Source organism: Arachis stenosperma, chromosome 1 (assembly GCF_014773155.1).
Source record: "Arachis stenosperma cultivar V10309 chromosome 1, arast.V10309.gnm1.PFL2, whole genome shotgun sequence".
Lineage (NCBI taxonomy): Eukaryota > Viridiplantae > Streptophyta > Magnoliopsida > Fabales > Fabaceae > Arachis > Arachis stenosperma.
Genome location: NC_080377.1, coordinates 134,212,792 through 134,232,827, shown reverse-complemented (window position 1 = coordinate 134,232,827; position 20,036 = coordinate 134,212,792). Strand labels below are relative to the sequence as shown.

Below are 20,036 nucleotides of genomic sequence, written 5' to 3'. Positions count from 1 at the left end.
AAAAAAGAAAAAGAAAGAAAAAGAAAGAAAGAAAGTTGTGATCCAAGGCAAAAAGAGTGTGCTTAAGAACCCTGGACACCTCTAATTGGGGACTCTAGCAAAGCTGAGTCACAATCTGAAAAGGTTCACCCAATTATGTGTCTGTGGCATGTATGTATCCGGTGGTAATACTGGAAGACAGAGTGCTTTGGGCCACGGCCAAGACTCATAGAGTAGCTGTGTTCAAGAATCATCATACTTAACTAGGAGAATCAATAACACTATCTGGATTCTGAGTTCCTAAAGAAGCCAATCATTCTGAATCTCAAAGGATAAAGTGAGATGCCAAAACTGTTTGGAGGCAAAAAGCTACTAGTCCCGCTCATCTAATTTGGAGCTAAGTTTCATTGATAATTTGGAGTCTATAGTATATTCTCTTCTTTTTATCTTATTTGATTTTCAGTTGCTTGGGGACAAGCAACAATTTAAGTTTGGTGTTGTGATGAGCGGATAATTTATACGCTTTTTGGCATTGTTTTTAGTATGTTTTTAGTATATTTAGTTGAGTTTTTAGTATATTTTATTAGTTTTTAGTTAAAATTCACTTTTCTGGACTTTACTATGAGTTTGTGTGTTTTCTGTGATTTCAGGTATTTTCTGGCTGAAATTGAGGGATCTGAGCAAAAATCTGATTCAGAGACTCAAAAGGACTGCAGATGCTGTTGGATTCTGACCTCCCTGCACTCGAAGTGAATTTTCTGGAGCTACAGAAGCCCAATTGGCGCGCTCTCAACGGCGTTGGAAAGTAGACATCCTGGGCTTTCCAGCAATATATGATAGTCCATACTTTGCCCAAGATTTGATGGCCCAAACCGGCGTTCAAAGTCACCCTCAGAAATTCCAGCGTTAAACGCCGGAACTGGCACCAAAATGGGAGTTAAACGCCCAAACTGGCATAAAAGCTGGCGTTTAACTCCAAGAAGAGTCTCTACACGAAAATGCTTCATTGCTCAGCCCAAGCACACACCAAGTGGGCCCGGAAGTGGATTTTTATGTCATTTACTCATCTCTGTACACCCTAGGCTACTAGTTCTCTATATATAGGACCTTTTACTATTGTATTTTTCATCTTTGGACATCTAGTTCTTAGATCAGATCTTGGTTCTTCTGGTTCCCTCTCTGGGGCCGAAACCAATGATCACTTTTGTTCTTATGTATTTTCAATGGTGGAGTTTCTACACACCATAGATTAAGGTGTGGAGCTCTGCTGTACCTCGAGTATTAATGCAATTACTATTGTTCTTCTATTCAAATCCGCTTGTTCTTTGTCCAAGATATCACTTGTTCTTCAACTTGATGAATGTGATGATCCGTGACACTCATCATCATTCTCACTTATGAACAAAGTGACTGACAACCACTTCTGTTCTACAAGCAACCAAGGCTCTAGTGTTTATCTCTTGGATTCTTTAACCGGAATCTTCGTGGTATAGGCGAGAACTGATGGTGGCATTCAAGAGAATCCGGAAGGTCTAACCTTGTCTGTGGTATTCTGAGTAGGATTCAATGATTGAATGACTGTGACGTGCTTCAAACTCCTGAGGGCGGGGCGTTAGTGACAGACGCAAAAGAATCACTGGATTCTATTCCGGCCTGATTGAGAACCGACAGATGGATAGCCGTGCCGTGACAGGGTGCGTTGAACATTTCCAATGAGAGGATGGGAGGTAGTGGTGCGCGAAATTGTGAACTATACTTTTTCACAACTCTCATAATCCCTGGTAATGGCTCCAAAAACGTGGTAGCCCAATACCATGGCATTACACAACTTCGCACAACTAACCAGCAAGTGCACTGGGTCGTCCAAGTAATAAACCTTACGTGAGTAAGGGTCGATCCCACGGAGATTGTTAGTTTTGAAGCAAGCTATGGTCATCTTGTAAATCTTAGTCAGGCAAACTCAGATATATATGGTGATGAACGAAAATAACATAAAAGATAAAGATAGTGATACTTATGTAATTCATTGATAGGAACTTCAGATAAGCGCATGAAGATGCCTTCCCTTCCGTCTCTCTGCTTTCCTACTGTCTTCATCCAACCCTTCTTACTCCTTTCCATGGCAAGCTCGTATAGGGTCTCACTGTTGTCAGCAGCTACCTCCCATCCTCGCAGTGAAAGCTAATGCTCAATACTCTGTCACAGTACGGCCAATCACCGGTTCGGTTCCCTCCCCTACCGGAATAGAATAACTCTTTTGCGTCTGTCACTAACGCCCAGTAGGTTACAGGTTTGAAGCACGTCACAGTCATTCAATCATTGAATCCTACTCAGAATACCACAGACAAGGTTAGACCTTCCGGATTCTCTTGAATGCTGCCATCAGTTCTTGCCTATACCACGAAGACTCTGATCTCACGGAATGGTTGGCTCGTTTGTCAGGCGAGCACTCGGTTGTCAGGCGATCAACCATGCATCGTGCAATCAGGAATCCAAGAGATATTCACCAAGCCTCAAATGCTTGTAGAACAAGAGTGGTTGTCAGTCACTCTGTTCATGAGTGAGAATGGTGATGGGCGTCAATCATCACCTTCATCATGTTGAAGAACAAGTGATATCTTGGATAAAGAACAAGCGGAATTTGAATGAAAGAACAATAGTAATTGCATTAATACTCGAGGTACAGCAGAGCTCCACACCTTAATCTATGGTGTGTAGAAACTCCACCGTTGAAAATACATAAGCATAAGGTCTAGGCATGGCCGAATGGCCAGCCTCCCAATGATCTAAGAACTAAAATGTCCAAAGATGATCTAGAGATCTAAAAGTGATCAAAAGATTTTTATACAATAGTAAAAGGTCCTACTTATAAGAAACTAGTAGCCTAGGGTGTACAGAAATGAGTAAATGACATAAAAATCCTCTTCCGGGCCCACTTGGTGTGTGCTTGGGCTGAGCAATGAAGCAATTTCGTGTAGAGACTCTTCTTGGAGTTAAACGCCAGCTTTGGTGCCAGTTTGGGCGTTTAACTCCCATTTGGGTGCCAGTTCCAGCGTTTAACGCTGGGATTTCTTGAGGTGACTTTGAACGCCGGTTTGGGCCATCAAATCTTGGGCAAAGTATGAACTATTATATATTGCTGGAAAGCCCAGGATGTCTACTTTCCAACGCCGTTGAGAGCGCGCCAATTGGGCTTCTGTAGCTCCAAAAAATCCACTTCGAGTGCAGGGAGGTCAGAATCCAACAGCATCTGCAGTCCTTTTGAGTCTCTGGATCAGATTTTTGCTCAGGTCCCTCAATTTCAGCCAGAAAATACCTGAAATCACAGAAAAACACACAAACTCATAGTAAAGTCCAGAAAAGTGAATTTTAACTAAAAACTAATAAAAATATACTAAAAACTAACTAAAAGATACTAAAAACATACTAAAAGCAATGCCAAAAAGTATACAAATTATCCGCTCATCACAACACCAAACTTAAATTGTTGCTTGTCCCCAAGCAACTGAAGATCAAATAAGATAAAAAGAAGAGAATATGCAATGAACTCCAAAAACATCTGTGAAGATCAGTATTAATCAGATGAGCGGGGCTTTTAACTTTTTGCCTCCGAACAGTTTTGGCATCTCACTCTATCCTTTGAAATCCAGAATGGTTGGCTTCTTTAGGAACTTAGAATCCAGATAGTGTTAATGATTCTCTTAGTAAAGTATGATGATTCTTGAACATAGCTATTTATTGAGTCTTGGCTGTGGCCCAAAGCACTCTGTCTTCCAGTATTACCACCGGATACATACATGCCACAGACACATAATTGGGTGAACCTTTTCAGATTGTGACTCGGCTTTGCTAAAGTCCCCAATTAGAGGTATCCAGGGTTCTTAAGCACACTCTTATTGCCTTGGATCACAACTCTTATTCCTTTCTCTTTTTTTTTCGGTTTTTTTTTTTTTGAAATGCTTTTTCTTGCTTCAAGAATCATTTTATTGATTTTTCAGATCCTCAGTAACATGTCTCCTTTTTCATCATTCTTTCAAGAGCCAACATTCATGAACCACAAATTCAAAAGACATATGCACTGTTTAAGCATACATTCAGAGAGCAAAAATATTGCCACCACATCAAAATAATTAAACTATTATAAAATTCAAAATTCATGCAATTCTTTCTTTTATCAATTAGGCACGTTTTTATTGAAGAAAGGTGATGGATTCATAGGACATTCATAACTTTAAGGCATAGACACCAAGACACTAATGATCATAAGACACAAACATGGATAAACATAAAGCATAAAAATCGAAAAACAGAAGAATAAAGAACAAGGAAATCAAGGAACGGGTCCACCTTAGTGATGGCGGCTCTTTCTTGCTCTTGAAGATCCTATGGAGTGTTTGAGCTCCTCAATGTCTCTTCCTTGTCTTTGTTGCTCCTCCCTCATGATTCTTTGATCTTCTCTAATTTCATGAAGGATGATGGAGTGTTCTTGATGCTCCACCCTCAGTTGTCCCATGTTGGAACTTAGTTCTCCTAGGGAGGTGTTTAGCTGCTCCCAATAGTTTTGTGGAGGAAAATTCATCCCTTGAGGAATCTCAGGGATCTCATGATAAGTGAGATCTCTTGTGTACTCCATCCTTTTCTTGGTGATGGGCTTGTCCTCATCAATGGGAATGTCTCCCTCTATGTCAACTCCAACTGAATAACAGAGGTGACAAATGAGATGAGGAAAGGCTAACCTTGCCAAGGTGGAGGTCTTGTCCGCCACCTTATAGAGTTCTTGGGCTATAACCTCATGAACCTCTATTTCTTCTCCAATCATGATACTATGGATCATGATGGCCCGGTCTATGGTAACTTCGGACCGGTTGCTAGTGGGGATGATAGAGCGTTGTATGAACTCTAACCATCCTCTAGCCACGGGCTTGAGGTCATGCCTTCTCAATTGGACCGGCTTTCCTCTTGAATCTTGCTTCCATTGTGCGCCCTCTTCACATATGACTGTGAGGACTTGGTCCAACCTTTGATCAAAGTTGACCCTTCTAGTGTAAGGATGCTCATCTCCTTGCATCATAGGCAAGTTGAACGCCACCCTCACACTCTCCGGACTAAAATCCAAGTATTTCCCCCGAACCATAGTGAGATAATTCTTTGGATTCGGGTTCACACTTTGGTCATGGTTCTTTGTGATCCATGCATTGGCATAGAACTCTTGAACCATCAAGATTCCGACTTGTTGAATGGGGTTGGTAAGAACTTCCCAACCTCTTCTTCGGATCTCATGGCGGATCTCCGGATATTCACCCTTTTTGAGTGAAAAGGGGACCTCGGAGATCACCTTCTTCAAGGCCACAACTTCATAGAAGTGGTCTTGATGCACCCTTGAGAGGAATCTATCCATCTCCCATGACTCGGAGGTGGAAGCTTTTGCCTTCCCTTTCCTCTTTCTAGAGGTTTCTCCGGCCTTGGATGCCATAAATGGTTATGGAAAAACGAAAAAGCAACGCTTTTACCACACCAAACTTAAAATGTTTGCTCGTCCTCGAGCAAAAGAAGAAAGAAGAGAGTAGAAGAAGAAGAAATGATGAAGAAGGGAGATGGTAGTGTGTTCGGCCAAGAAGGGTAGGAAAGGGTGTTTAGGTTGTGTGAAAATGAAGAGTTGAAGAAGGGTATTTATAGGAGAGAGGGGGTAAAGGTTCGGCCATTATGGGTGGGTTTGGGAGGGAAAGTGGTTTGAATTTGAAGGGTGAGGTTGGTGGGGTTTTATGAAGGATGGATGTGAGTGGTGAAGAGAAAGATGGGATTTGATAGGTGAGGGGTTTTTTTGGGGAAGAGGTGTTGAGGTGATTGGTGAATGGGGGAAGAGAGAGAGAGTGATGGTAGGGTCCTGTGGGGTCCACAGATCCTGTAGTGTCAAGGAAAAGTCATCCCTGCACCAAATGTTGCTCAAAATCACGTTTTGAGCCATTTCTGGCGTTAAACGCTGGGCTGGTGCCCATTCCTGGCGTTTAACGCCAGGTTCTTGCCCTTTACTGGCGTTTAACGCCAGTCTGGTGCCCCTTTCTGGCGTTAAACGCCCAGAATGGTGCCAGACTGGGCGTTAAACGCCCAACAGCTAGCATTACTGGCGTTTGAACGCCAGTTTCTTCTCCTCCAGGGTGTGCTTTTTTTTGTTTTTTATTCTGTTTTTGCTTTTTTCATTGTTTTTGTGACTTCTTATGATCATCAACCTACAAAAAAGATAAAATAACAAAAGAAAATAATTAATTATAAAACATTGGGTTGCCTCCCAACAAGCGCTTCTTTAATGTCATTAGCTTGACAGAGGGCTCTCATGGAGCCTCAGAAATGCTCAGAACCGTGTTGAAACCTCCCAACACCAAACTTAGAGTTTGAATGTGGGGTTTCAACACCAAACTTAGAGTTTGGTTGTAGCCTCCCAACACCAAACTTAGAGTTTGACTGTGGGGGCTCTGTTTGGCTCTGTTTTGAGAGGAGCTCTTCATGCTTCCTCTCCATGATGACAGAGGGATATCCTTGGGCCTTAAACACCAAGGATTTTTCATTCACTTGAATGATTAACTCTCCTCTGTCAACATCAATCACAGCCTTTGCTGTGGCTAGGAAGGGTCTGCCAAGGATGATGGATTCATCCATGCACTTCCCAGTCTCTAGGACTATAAAATCAGTGGGAATGTAATGGTCTCCAATTTTTACCAAAACATTCTCTACAAGTCCATGAGCTTGTTTTCTTGAGTTGTCTGCCATCTCCAATGAGATTCTTGCAGCTTGTACCTCAAAGATCCCTAGCTTCTCCATTACAGAGAGAGGCATGAGGTTCACACTTGACCCTAAGTCACACAGGGCCTTCTTGAAGGTCATGGTGCCTATGGTACAAGGTATGGAAAACTTTCCAGGATCTTGTCTCTTTTGAGGTAATTTCTGCCTAGACAAGTCATCCAGTTCTTTGGTGAGCAAGGGAGGTTCATCCTCCCAAGTCTCATTTCCAAATAACTTGTCATTTAGTTTCATGATTGCTCCAAGGTATTTAGCAACTTGCTCTTCAGTGACATACTCATCCTCTTCAGAGGAAGAATACTCATCAGAGCTCATGAATGGCAGAAGTAAGTCCAATGGAATCTCTATGGTCTCATTTTGAGCCTCAGATTCCCAAGGTTCCTCATTGAGGAACTCAGAGGAGAGTGGTGCACGCCCACTGGGGTCTTTCTCAGTGGCGTCTTCTTCCTCTCTTTCCTCTCCATATTCGGCCATGTTGATGGCCTTGCACTCTCCTTTTGGATTTTCTTCTGTATTACTTGGGAGAGTACTAGGAGGGAGTTCAGTAACTTTCTTGCTCAGCTGACCCACTTGTCCTTCCAAATTTCTGATGGAGGACCTTGTTTCATTCATGAAACTTTGAGTGGTCTTTATTAGATCAGAGACCATTGTTGCTAAGTCAGAAGTATTCTGCTTAGAACTCTCTGTCTGTTACTGAGAAGATGATGGAAAAGGCTTGCCATTGCTAAACCTGTTTCTTCCACCATTATTGTTATTGAAACCTTGTTGAGGTCTCTCTTGATTCTTCCATGAGAGATTTGGGTGATTTCTCCATGAAGAATTATAGGTGTTTCCATAGGGTTCTCCCATGTAATTCACCTCTTCCATTGAAGGGTTCTCAGGATCATAAGCTTCTTCCTCAGATGAAGCATCCTTTGTACTGTTTGGTGCATTTTGCATTCCAGACAGACTTTGAGAAATCAAATTGACTTGTTGAGTCAATATCTTGTTCTGAGCCAATATGGCATTCAGAGTGCCAATCTCAAGAACTCCTTTCTTCTGACTAGTCCCATTGTTCACAGGATTTCTTTCAGAAGTGTACATGAATTGGTTATTTGCAACCATTTCAATCAATTCTTGAGCTTCTGCAGGCGTCTTCTTCAGATGAAGAGATCCTCCAGCAGAGCTATCCAAGGACATCTTAGATAGTTCAGAGAGACCATCATAGAAAATACCTATGATGCTCCATTCAGAAAGCATGTCTGAAGGACATCTTTTGATTAATTGTTTGTATCTTTCCCAAGCTTCATAGAGGGATTCTCCATCCTTCTGTCTGAAGGTTTGGACTTCCACTCTAAGCTTACTCCATCTTTGTGGTGGAAAGAACTTTGCCAAGAAGGCATTGACTAGCTTTTCCCAAGAGTCCAGGCTTTCTTTAGGTTGAGAATCCAACCATATTCTAGCTCTGTCCCTTACAGCAAAAGGGAATAGCATCAGTCTATAGACCTCAGGGTTAACCCCATTAGTCTTGACTGTGTCACAGATTTGCAAGAATTCAGCTAAAAACTGATGAGGATCTTCCATTGGAAGTCCATGGAACTTGCAATTCTGTTGCATTAGAGAAACTAATTGAGGCTTAAGCTCAAAGTTGTTTGCTCCAATGGCAGGGATAGAGATGCTTCTCCCATAAAAATCAGGAGTAGGTGCAGTGAAGTCACCCAGCACCTTCCTTGCATTGTTGGCATTGTTGTTGTTTTCGGCTGCCATGGGTTCTTCTTCTTTGAAGAATTCGGTCAGGTCCTCTAAAGAGAGTTGTGCTTTGGCTTCTCTTAGCTTTCGCTTCAAGGTTCTCTCAGGTTCAGGGTCAGCTTCAACAAGAATGCCTTTGTCTCTGCTCCTGCTCATATGAAAGAGAAGAGAAAAAGAAAATGTGGAATCCTCTATGTCACAGTATAGAGATTCCTTGAAATGTCAGAGGAAAAGAGAAATAGAAAGAAGAAGGAGAAGAAGAATTCGAACTTTAATTAGATAAGGTTCGAATTTGTGCATTTAGAAGGAGTGGTACTCCACAAATAGAAGGATGTGGGAAGGAGGGAAGAGGATTTTCGAAAATTCAATTAGAAGATTTTGAAAACATTTTGAAAATTTGATTGATAATTTTCGAAAATTGAAAGTGGAAGAGAAATCAAGTGATTTTTGAAAAAGATTTTGAAATTAGAAACTAAAAAGATTTGATTGAAAACTAATTTGAAAAAGATATGATAAAAAAATATGATTGAAAGGTTATTGTCTTAAAAAGATGTGATTGAGAAGATATGATTTGAAAACCATTTTAAAAGATATGTTTTGAAAATTATTTTAAAAGATTTGATTTGGAAAATTAGTGACTTGCCTAACAAGAAAAGATATGATTCAAACATAAAACCTTCCTCAATAGAAAAGGCAAAAAATGTTCAATCAAATCATTAATTGTTAGTAAGTATCTTTGAAAAAGGAAAGAAATTGATTTTGAAAACATTTGAGTGAAAAGATTTGATTTGAAAAAGATTTGATTTTGAAAAACTTGAAAAAAATTGATTTGAAAACAAAATCTTCCCCCTAGCACCATCCTGGCGTTAAACGCCCAGAATGGTATACATTCTGGCGTTTAACGCCCAAAATGCTACCTCTTTGGGCGTTAAACGCCCAACCAGGTGCCCTGGCTGGCGTTTAAACGCCAGTCTGCCTTCTTCACTGGGCATTTTTGAATGCTCAGCTTTTTCTGTATAATTCCTCTGCAGTGTGTTCTGAATCTTCAATCCCTTGTATCATTGACTTGAAAAGACACAACTTAAAAATATTTTTGGATTTTTAATAATTAAAATGCAACAAGAATCAAATAACAATGCATGCAAGACACCAAACTTAGCAGTTTGTATACTACTGACACTAATGAACTGAAAATGCATATGAGACACACAAAATACTCAAGTCAATAGAATTCGAAGATCAGAGCAAGTGAATTATCAAGAACATCTTGAAGATCACTAAGACATATGAATGCATGCAATTGACACCAAACTTAAGATGAGACACTAGACTCAAACAAGAAATATTTTTGAATTTTATGATTTTTTTTAATTTTTTAATTTTTTTGTGTTTTTTCGAAAATTAAGTGGAAAAAGAAGGTATCAAAATTCTTAATGAGAATTCCAGGAATCAGTGCAATGCTAGTCTAAGACTCCGGTCCAGGAATTAGACATGGCTTCACAGCCAGCCAAGCTTCCAAAGAAAGCTTCGGTCCAAAACACTAGACATGACCAAAGGTCAGCCAAGCCTTAGCAAATCACTGCTCCAAAAGCAAGATTGATACGAAATCAACAAGCTCTTGTGGTGATAAGTTGAAACCTCGGTCCAATCAGATTAGACATGGCTTCTCAGCCAGCCAGATTTCAACAAATCATCATGAAACTATAGAATTCATCTTCAAGAATTTCGAAAAAAAAATACCTAATCTAAGCAACAAGATGAACCGTCAGTTGTCCAGCCTGAACAATCCCGGGCAATAACACCAAAAATTTGATGTTGTTGCCGGATCTTGGCACTGATGTTACCAAAGGCTCGCTCAAAACTAGAACAATCCCCGGCAACGGCGCCAAAAACTTGGTGCGCGAAATTGTGAACTATACTTTTTCACAACTCTCATAATCCCTGGTAATGGCTCCAAAAACGTGGTAGCCCAATACCATGGCATTACACAACTTCGCACAACTAACCAGCAAGTGCACTGGGTCGTCCAAGTAATAAACCTTACGTGAGTAAGGGTCGATCCCACGGAGATTGTTAGTATTGAAGCAAGCTATGGTCATCTTGTAAATCTTAGTCAGGCAAACTCAGATATATATGGTGATGAACGAAAATAACATAAAAGATAAAGATAGTGATACTTATGTAATTCATTGATAGGAACTTCAGATAAGCGCATGAAGATGCCTTCCCTTCCGTCTCTCTGCTTTCCTACTGTCTTCATCCAACCCTTCTTACTCCTTTCCATGGCAAGCTCGTATAGGGTCTCACTGTTGTCAGCAGCTACCTCCCATCCTCGCAGTGAAAGCTAATGCTCAATACTCTGTCACAGTACGGCCAATCACCGGTTCGGTTCCCTCCCCTACCGGAATAGAATAACTCTTTTGCGTCTGTCACTAACGCCCAGTAGGTTACAGGTTTGAAGCACGTCACAGTCATTCAATCATTGAATCCTACTCAGAATACCACAGACAAGGTTAGACCTTCCGGATTCTCTTGAATGCTGCCATCAGTTCTTGCCTATACCACGAAGACTCTGATCTCACGGAATGGTTGGCTCGTTTGTCAGGCGAGCACTCGGTTGTCAGGCGATCAACCATGCATCGTGCAATCAGGAATCCAAGAGATATTCACCAAGCCTCAAATGCTTGTAGAACAAGAGTGATTGTCAGTCACTCTGTTCATGAGTGAGAATGGTGATGGGCGTCAATCATCACCTTCATCATGTTGAAGAACAAGTGATATCTTGGATAAAGAACAAGCAGAATTTGAATGAAAGAACAATAGTAATTGCATTAATACTCGAGGTACAGCAGAGCTCCACACCTTAATCTATGGTGTGTAGAAACTCCACCGTTGAAAATACATAAGCATAAGGTCTAGGCATGGCCGAATGGCCAGCCTCCCAATGATCTAAGAACTAAAATGTCCAAAGATGATCTAGAGATCTAAAAGTGATCAAAAGATTTTTTATACAATAGTAAAAGGTCCTACTTATAAGAAACTAGTAGCCTAGGGTGTACAGAAATGAGTAAATAACATAAAAATCCTCTTCCGGGCCCACTTGGTGTGTGCTTGGGCTGAGCAATGAAGCAATTTCGTGTAGAGACTCTTCTTGGAGTTAAACGCCAGCTTTGGTGCCAGTTTGGGCGTTTAACTCCCATTTGGGTGCCAGTTCCAGCGTTTAACGCTGGGATTTCTTGAGGTGACTTTGAACGCCGGTTTGGGCCATCAAATCTTGAGCAAAGTATGGACTATTATATATTGCTGGAAAGCCCAGGATGTCTACTTTCCAACGCCGTTGAGAGCGCGCCAATTGGGCTTCTTTAGCTCCAAAAAATCCACTTCGAGTGCAGGGAGGTCAGAATCCAACAGCATCTGCAGTCCTTTTGAGTCTCTGGATCAGATTTTTGCTCAGGTCCCTCAATTTCAGCCAGAAAATACCTGAAATCACAGAAAAACACACAAACTCATAGTAAAGTCCAGAAAAGTGAATTTTAACTAAAAACTAATAAAAATATACTAAAAACTAACTAAAAGATACTAAAAACATACTAAAAGCAATGCCAAAAAGTATACAAATTATCCGCTCATCAGGTAGCTACTGACAACGGTGAAACCCTTGCATAAGCTTGCCATGGAAAGGAGTAAGAAGGATTGGATGAAGACAGTAGGAAAGCAGAGAGACGGAAGGAAAGGCATCTTCATTCGCTTATCTGAAGCTCTTACCAATGATATACATAAGTATCTCTATCTTTATCTTTATGCTTTATTCGTTTATCACTATACCCAATTGAGTCTGCCTGACTGAGATTTACAAGGTGACCATAGCTTGCTTCATACCAACAATCTCCGTGGGATCGACCCTTACTCACGTAAGGTATTACTTGGACGACCCAGTGCACTTGCTGGTTAGTTGTGCGAAGTTGTAGTGATCACAATTTCGTGCACCATCAACCTTCATCACATCAATCTTCATCTTCACATATGGATCAGGCCACACAAGAAGTACTTTTCATGCTCATTCAAGAATAACAAGAGTTTCAGAAGAAGCAAGAACGAGTCATGTCTATCTCATCGGAAACTCTTGACCGGTTAGCTTCATTGCATTCAGGCCATGACCAAAAAATTCTAGTGAATGAACGTGTGGAATCAAGTGAGGAGTGTGGAGTGAGCGAAGAATTGCAAAGTCAAGTAGAAGATGACAAGTCGCAACATGAAGCATAAGGGGAGACAAATGAAGAGTTGGTGAGAATTTATCAAGAGGATTCCATCATTCAAGCTTTTTTGTCAAACTTGGTTGATCCCTTCAATAATATTCATAAGCCTCCCTTGCTTGAATTTGAAGGAGATGTTGATGTGGACTTCACACAACCTCTAATTTATGATTTGAGTGATGATAAGGAAGATTCAAAAGAAGTTGAGGAAGATTTTGGCTACCAAGAAGTGAAGGTACTTATGCAAGAGCAAATTGAGTGGGTGAAGATTTCTCCGACAAGCTTTCTAGACCCACATCAATATGCCGTCTTAGAGATGGATTGTCAACTTCAAACCCTTCTTGGAGTAATGGATGGTGGAGAGAAGAATGTTAATTGGCAAAGAAATGGAAAGCTCATCAAAGGGGCCAATTTAACATTTAGAGCTCAATTTTGGTGCAAGAGTCGATTTAGTGGATTCTGGGGAGTGCATAAGTGCTTCCATGGTGATTCAAGACAATGTTCATTTATGTGCAACAATGAAGATCAACGAGAAGATGAACAAGAGACTAGAACATGGTATCCGGGAATTGGTTTAGGGAGTCAACACTTATGGATCCTAGCGCTTAGCTTGGAGTCTCTCAAGAGTTTGGTGCAATTCACTTGGGACCCCGGAGGCCCAATCAAAAGCAAACTTGGTTGGAGATTCAAGGAGGAGTGGAAGCACAAGCCACCCTAACAAGGATCTCCTCGAAGTCCAACTTAAGGACTTTAAACCAAAGTGTTAGGTGGGAGGCACCCCACCATGGTAATATCCTTCTAACTTTCTCTCTTTTAGTTTTTAATGCTTGAATAATTGGTTATTTTGCTTGGTTGGTTAGTCTATTTTGATGGTTGCTAGTTAATTTTAGTGTACTAATGTGTTTTGGGAGTTTTATGATGTTTTGGGACTTGAAAACCTATTTTGGATGTCATGTTTGATGCCTTAGAAGCATAATTTTTTGTTGCAGGAACAAAGTCCTGTGCGTACACACAGCCTTGTGCGCGCACACAGTTCTCCTATTTTTTCGTCCCTATGCGTACGCACAGCAACGTGCGCACACACATTCTTAAACATTGCCTCTATCCACGGCACACGCACAGCTTGTGCGTGTGCACACTGCCCTTTTTTTCCCTTGTGCGTCCGCACACCTTGCGTGCATACGCACACTTCACCCTTTTTTCTCTAGAGAGAGAGAGAGAGAAGCCCCTGTGCGTGCACACAGCCCAGAGCGCACGCACAACTTGTGACAACCCTTCTGTCCGCGGCGCACGCACCCCTTGTGCGTGGGAACAACCTCTTTTTGACTCTCTTGTGCGCGTGCACACGCCTTGTGCGCCTGCATAGGCCGCGACATCCCTTCTGCTCGCAGCGCCCGCACGCTGCTGTGCGCGCGCATACTCTTCCTTTTTCCTTAAGTGTGCATCCCCACCAGAGCTTGTGCGTACGCACAGGTCCTTTTCAAACGTTAGTTCGAAAGTGGACTGTCGCGCTTCACAAAACCCCCCAACCCTTTTCTCTTCTTCTTCTTTTCTGAGACACCATAACTTTCAGAAGCCGCCAGCCCTCAACCCTGCAACCAACCACCACCTCCGTCCACCCAGCCACCACCGGCGACCACACCGCCGTCGCCCTCTCTCTCTCTCTCTCTTCTTCCTTCTTTCCTTTCTGTTCCATTCCCATTTTTCTTCCCCATTATCCCATGTCTCTGCGTTGCAGCCCTGCTGTGCCACAAGTAGCCCCCGTCTGTGTCCTTCAGTCTCCGACCAGCCACCAGCGGCAGCGAGCTTCTGTGCCGCCATGACATTCACCGTCACCCCGTCTTCCCTGTTTCTTCTTCTCTCCTCTACATTACAGGTTCTATTTTCCTCCTCTGTAACTTGCGCATCTACTGTTTTTGTTTCATTTATTTTTTATAACTGCTTTTAATTTCTGTTTTAGTAACTTGGTGGCATTAGGTTAGATTATTCCTGTTGTCTGGATTGAATGTTGATTGTTGGTTGATTATTTCTAATTTCATGGGCTGATTGTTTTGATTTTCTCTGTGTTGAATACTGCTTTAACTGAACTAAGAATGCTGCTTGTAAATCCTGCACATATCTTGCTTGATGAAATGCCTGAATGGAATTTTTTATTCAATTTCTGTGTCTGATCAGCATAAGCATTGAATTTTCCTTCCATTATGCATTGCCATTCATACCTATGCTGTTTTATGAGATTCTTGATGGTGATTAACACTGAATTCATGGATGCACCTTGTGTCATATTTGTTGAACACCAATCTGAACTCAAACTTTACAGTTGCGATTATTCTGTTTGGTGTTACCTTATTTGTGCATATTTTGCTTTACCTTGGGTAATTTGTCGGGTTATGTACTTATTGCTCATTCTTGCTTAAACACCAACTTGATTTGAAATCCCAGCCTTAATTACTCAGTTGGTGCATTTTAAGTACATAACTAGTTTTGTTGAGTGAATTGTGGTTATACCTTATTCATATTGTTTTGATATAACTAATCGCATACACAGTTAATTGTTCCTTTAAGTTTTTTAGCAATCCAAATTGAACTTCTTCAACTGATTGCTTTGTTAAACAAGGGTTGTATGTGTTTAATTGTTTTCCACCTCTGAACATGAATAAGTGCATGCTCTCATTGTTGACTTGGCTATTCTCTTAGTGCCAGTTTTTTATTTAAACTTGATTACACTTTTAAGACATGATTAGAGAATGACCAACTCTTGGTCCAATTGACTTGCATTGTTACACCTAAGTCATATATGTCCTTCATTTTCTGCTCATTTTCTTTTATGTTACTTAGGTTGCTTGATTGTGGGAAAACTTCATTTCTTTTTGAGCATTTGACTGTTTTGAATATGTTTTCCCTTAATTGAATGTGTGTTTACCTTTGCGGCTTTAATATGCATTGCTTAACTATTTTCTCTTCTTTCTGTGAATTTTTATCTGTTTCTCCTGAGCTGTATTCTGTTTTTGTCTTTTTCAGGATGACTCGCAAGGGAAAGAAAAAAGCCAATCCTTTGGCTCGTCCTCCTCCTGCGCCTCCGAGTTCTCAACCGGACACGTTCATAAATGAAACGGCCAAAGAGCAATATAAGAAACTAGAAAAGAGAGCCTTTCACTGTGAGAGAAAGCTAAACTTACTGGAAAAATATGCGCACCAAATTCTTGATAGACTTAATTTTTACCAGTGGAAGTTCGTAAGATTTGATCCGGTGGAAATTAATGAACACCAGGTCAAGGAATTCTACGGAAATTTGTTAAAGAGGGATGCCCCAACTGTTTTTCTGAGAGGTGTCACACTGGACACCACGCGATGGAGACCCTCTTATAGATCCCGCATATTTCACCGGCTAGGGATGCTTATCCTCAGATAGTGAAGGACTTGACATCCGGCAAGCTTTCATTGGACGTGGTCCTGAAGAAGATTGGCCTACCTGAGGCCAGATGGGAGTATAGCAGAGGAGAGAATGCGGTTCCGATTAGCATTGCGTGCTCCGACCTTCATCCTGAGGCGAGGATCTGGCAGCAGATCATCGCCGACTACATCCTACCGAGCACGCATGCCACTCATATTCGCATCTGTGTGGCTGTTCTACTATGGGCCATTTTGGAGGGGAAGAGGATTTTTTTATTCCCCTTATCAGAGATTCGAAGTGGAAGGTGAACCAACAACAGAAATACAACATTCCCTTCCCATCGATGATTACCAAATTAGCAGCTTTATCTGGAGTGGAGAGATGCCTGACAGACAGGACGTCTGTCTTCATCAGCAAGCAGTCATTCCTACCATACGGCGAGTATGAGGGACCGCCACCACAGAAGAAGAGGAAGACGACTGAGCCACCATCATCAGGAGAGCCATCAGTGCCCTCAGCACCTCCTGTACCCACACTCCGACCTCAGACTCCCTATGAACAGGGTCAGGAGATCCTTAAGACCCTCCACCGTTTTGAGCACCATAACCCTCGCCGCTTTTAGTGGATTGTGGCGAAGTTTGAGGGTCGAGACCCTGGGCCACCTACTCCAGATACACCAGAGCCAGAGCCTGAGCTTGAGACCGACGAGTCGGCACCGGAGGAGCCAGCAGTTGAAGCTGGTCAGGTAGTCGAGTCCCCTGACCAGAGAGAAGTGTGGGGGAGGATCTACGATTTTTTGGTGTAAACATTCTGTCCTGAACACTTTTCATTTAGTTTATTTCAATTTTATTATGCTTTTGTAGATATTTACAGTACTTTATCTTTTGCTACATATTGGTACTTTGGTATATATATTAGTTGTTTCTAGTCATCTTTAGTATTACTTTGGTATATATATATATATATATATATATATATATATATATATATATATATATATATATATATATATATATATCGCACTTTATTTTGCTTGGTATATAGTATAGATATGGATTGTGATTGGATGATGTTAATAGCATGTGCCTAGTTCATTTTGATCCTAATTGTTCATGTTATTTTTGTTGGTTGAAAATTAGGAAAATAACTAGGAAATTTTGAAAAATTTGCATCCATCACATCATACATACATATAGGAAATAAATTTTTGGTGAAAAAAACAACAAAATTTTCCAAGAATTTTGTTTCAAGGGCTTTCTAAAGAATTGATTTGGAAATTTATTTTTAACCTTGCTTGAATGATTCTATGGAACATAGAAGAGTAAAGAACAAATACCTTGTGAATTTTTGAGCTTACAATGAGTGGTTACACATTTTAACTACTAATTTTGTTCATTGTGTGCTATATCTCTTCTATGATTGTAATCTTGATTTTGCTTGATTCTTTATTTTCAGTGATTGATGTTTTGAATTGCATTGAGCATGATTGAAGCCATCTTTGATTAAAGCTTACTTTGCCCATATAGCCTACCCTTGGCATTTACCATTGTTAACCCCCTTTGAGCTTTAATTACCTCATTGTTCTTGATATTAGCACGTCACAACCTTAAGCGAAAAATCATGATTTACCTTGGATTGTATACTTGATTAGCTTAGGTTGAGGAGTGTGTTTCATTTAAGTGTGGAAGAATTTTCGGGAAACATTGGTAGTGAATAAAAATGTTTAATTTTGGTATTTCTTAAAAAAATTTGAAAAATTGGTGCATTCATGTATGAACTACTAAACCATATGCATTTATTTTCAAAAAAAAAAAAGGACAAAGGTTACCCCCAACAAAAGTGAATAAGAAATGCATATGTGATGTGAATGAAAAGCATACATGAATGTTTATGAAAAAATAGATGATGGGGAGTTATGATTACATATCTTTGTATTGGATTGATAAAGGTTGAGTGAAATACTTAAACTTATCAAGGATTCAATTCATTTTAGTCCACTTAGCCATATCTATCACACCTTAACAACCCCATTACAACCCTAATAAGTCCTCCTGATAATTGCATTCATGCATCACTTGTTTGTTGATTGTTAGATGAAAAGCAAACCCTTGAAAGCATGATTAGAGAAGATTTGAGTGAATTGACCCGTAGACACCGAGTGATTAGAGTGTATACACACCTAGTGAGGGTTCAATTACTCAGCTCTATGTTTTCATACCTCTTATCATGCACTCTTGCAAGTTGCTTCATTTTGAAACTTGAATCAATTCTTTAGATCTTGTTTGCATTGGATTATTTCCTCACTTTGCCCTATTTGTCTATACTTGCTTAGGAATTCATTTGTTTGTTTGCACCAATTCCATATAGATACTATAGTATAGATAGATATATAGCTATAGATAGTATATATACATACTTGCATGCATATAGGCAGTTGCATTTAATAAGTTGATTACCCCCTTTTCATTATTTTCCTTGTTGGTTTAGCATGAGGACATGCTATTGTTTAAGTGTGAGAAAATTGATGAGTCCATATTTGATGATATATTTTGACTCAATTTGGATGAATTCTAGAACATAAACTCACACTTAAGCACCCAAATAGCGTACTTTTGTGCTTTGTCCCTAATTTAATATTAAATGTGAAAACATGTAATTTTGTCCTTAAATAGAGTAATTTAATTTCACTTTCATGCCATTTGATTTCATGACTTGTTTGTTGAGTGATTTCAAGTCATAGAGGCAAGAATGGATAGCCAAAAGTGGAAGAAAGCATGTACAAGGAAGAAAACATGAAGAAAAGAAGGAAAAGCACACACAGCGAAGTGTGCGTGCGCACAACCCCCTGTGCGTACACACAGGTCTCCATTCAGCAAAGTGTGTGTACGCACACATCTGTGCATACGCACAGGATCCTGCACGTGATTTCATTAATGAAACACGTGTTTCGCGATTTCTGAAGCCTTTTGGCCCATTTTGAAAGGCTTGAAGGCTGAATTTGGATGCTATATGAAGGGGGATTCAAGATATATGAAGGCATTAGGGAGTATTAGGACTTAGACATAGTTTTATATAGTAATTAGGAGTAGGAGTAGTGTAGAGTAGATTGCTCTCTTAGGGTTTCATTTCCATTTCCATTGTAGCATTTTATAGCAAGCTTTAATTTTGGATTTTGCTTCTTTAATTGTAAGTATTCTCAATTTCCTCTTTAATTATAGCACTTTTACTTTCATTCCCTCTTGGTTCAAGTTACTTTATTCATATTTGCAATTTTGTGTTTCTTGAAGATTTTATCAATGGATTTTATGTTTCATGCTTCCTTTATGCTTGATTGCTTGTTTATGTTTGGTTTTGTTGATAGTTGGTTATAGTTTTCTAATTTTGCTTGTAATTTCTCATGTTTTGGTCTTGTGCCCACCAAGTATTTGTAAAAATGCCACTTGATAAGTTGGAGTAGATTTTCACACCTTGACTTGGGATTGAGTTCCTAAGATACTAAAGTTATGATGTCTGGCATTTAGTGATAATTCTTGGGTAGTTAGTTGCCTCTTGTTTTCATTGACGCTAGCTTTTATTAACTAGTTTGGTAAGTTAGCTAGGACTTATGGATTAAGGTCAATTATGCTTGCTTGACTTACTCCTCGATGTCTGAGGTTAACTAGGTAAGATTGACTCATCATAATTATCATAATTGTTGTTATGGCAATGATAGGATCTCTTAGATTCTCATTTCCCATGTCAAGGCTCTTTCTGCATTTATAGCATTTTCACTATGTTTTGATCTTGTTTCTTTTTTTCTTGCATTAAATTTCTATTTTGATAATCTTTTAGTTCTTTTATTGCTTAGTTCTTTTAATCTTTTATTTCTTGATCTCAAAACCCCTTTT

The 20,036-nt window shown here is 40.2% G+C and overlaps 1 non-coding gene across 1 annotated transcript; it reads left to right on the top strand.

Annotated features, from left to right (window-relative positions):
- The first annotated feature begins 8,007 nt into the window (after nt 1–8,007).
- LOC130948164 (small nucleolar RNA R71) lies at nt 8,008–8,115 on the top strand. Its single transcript, XR_009072952.1, has one exon. It is a non-coding gene; the product is annotated as a small nucleolar RNA R71 (small nucleolar RNA).
- Nucleotides 8,116–20,036: the final 11,921 nt, after the last annotated feature.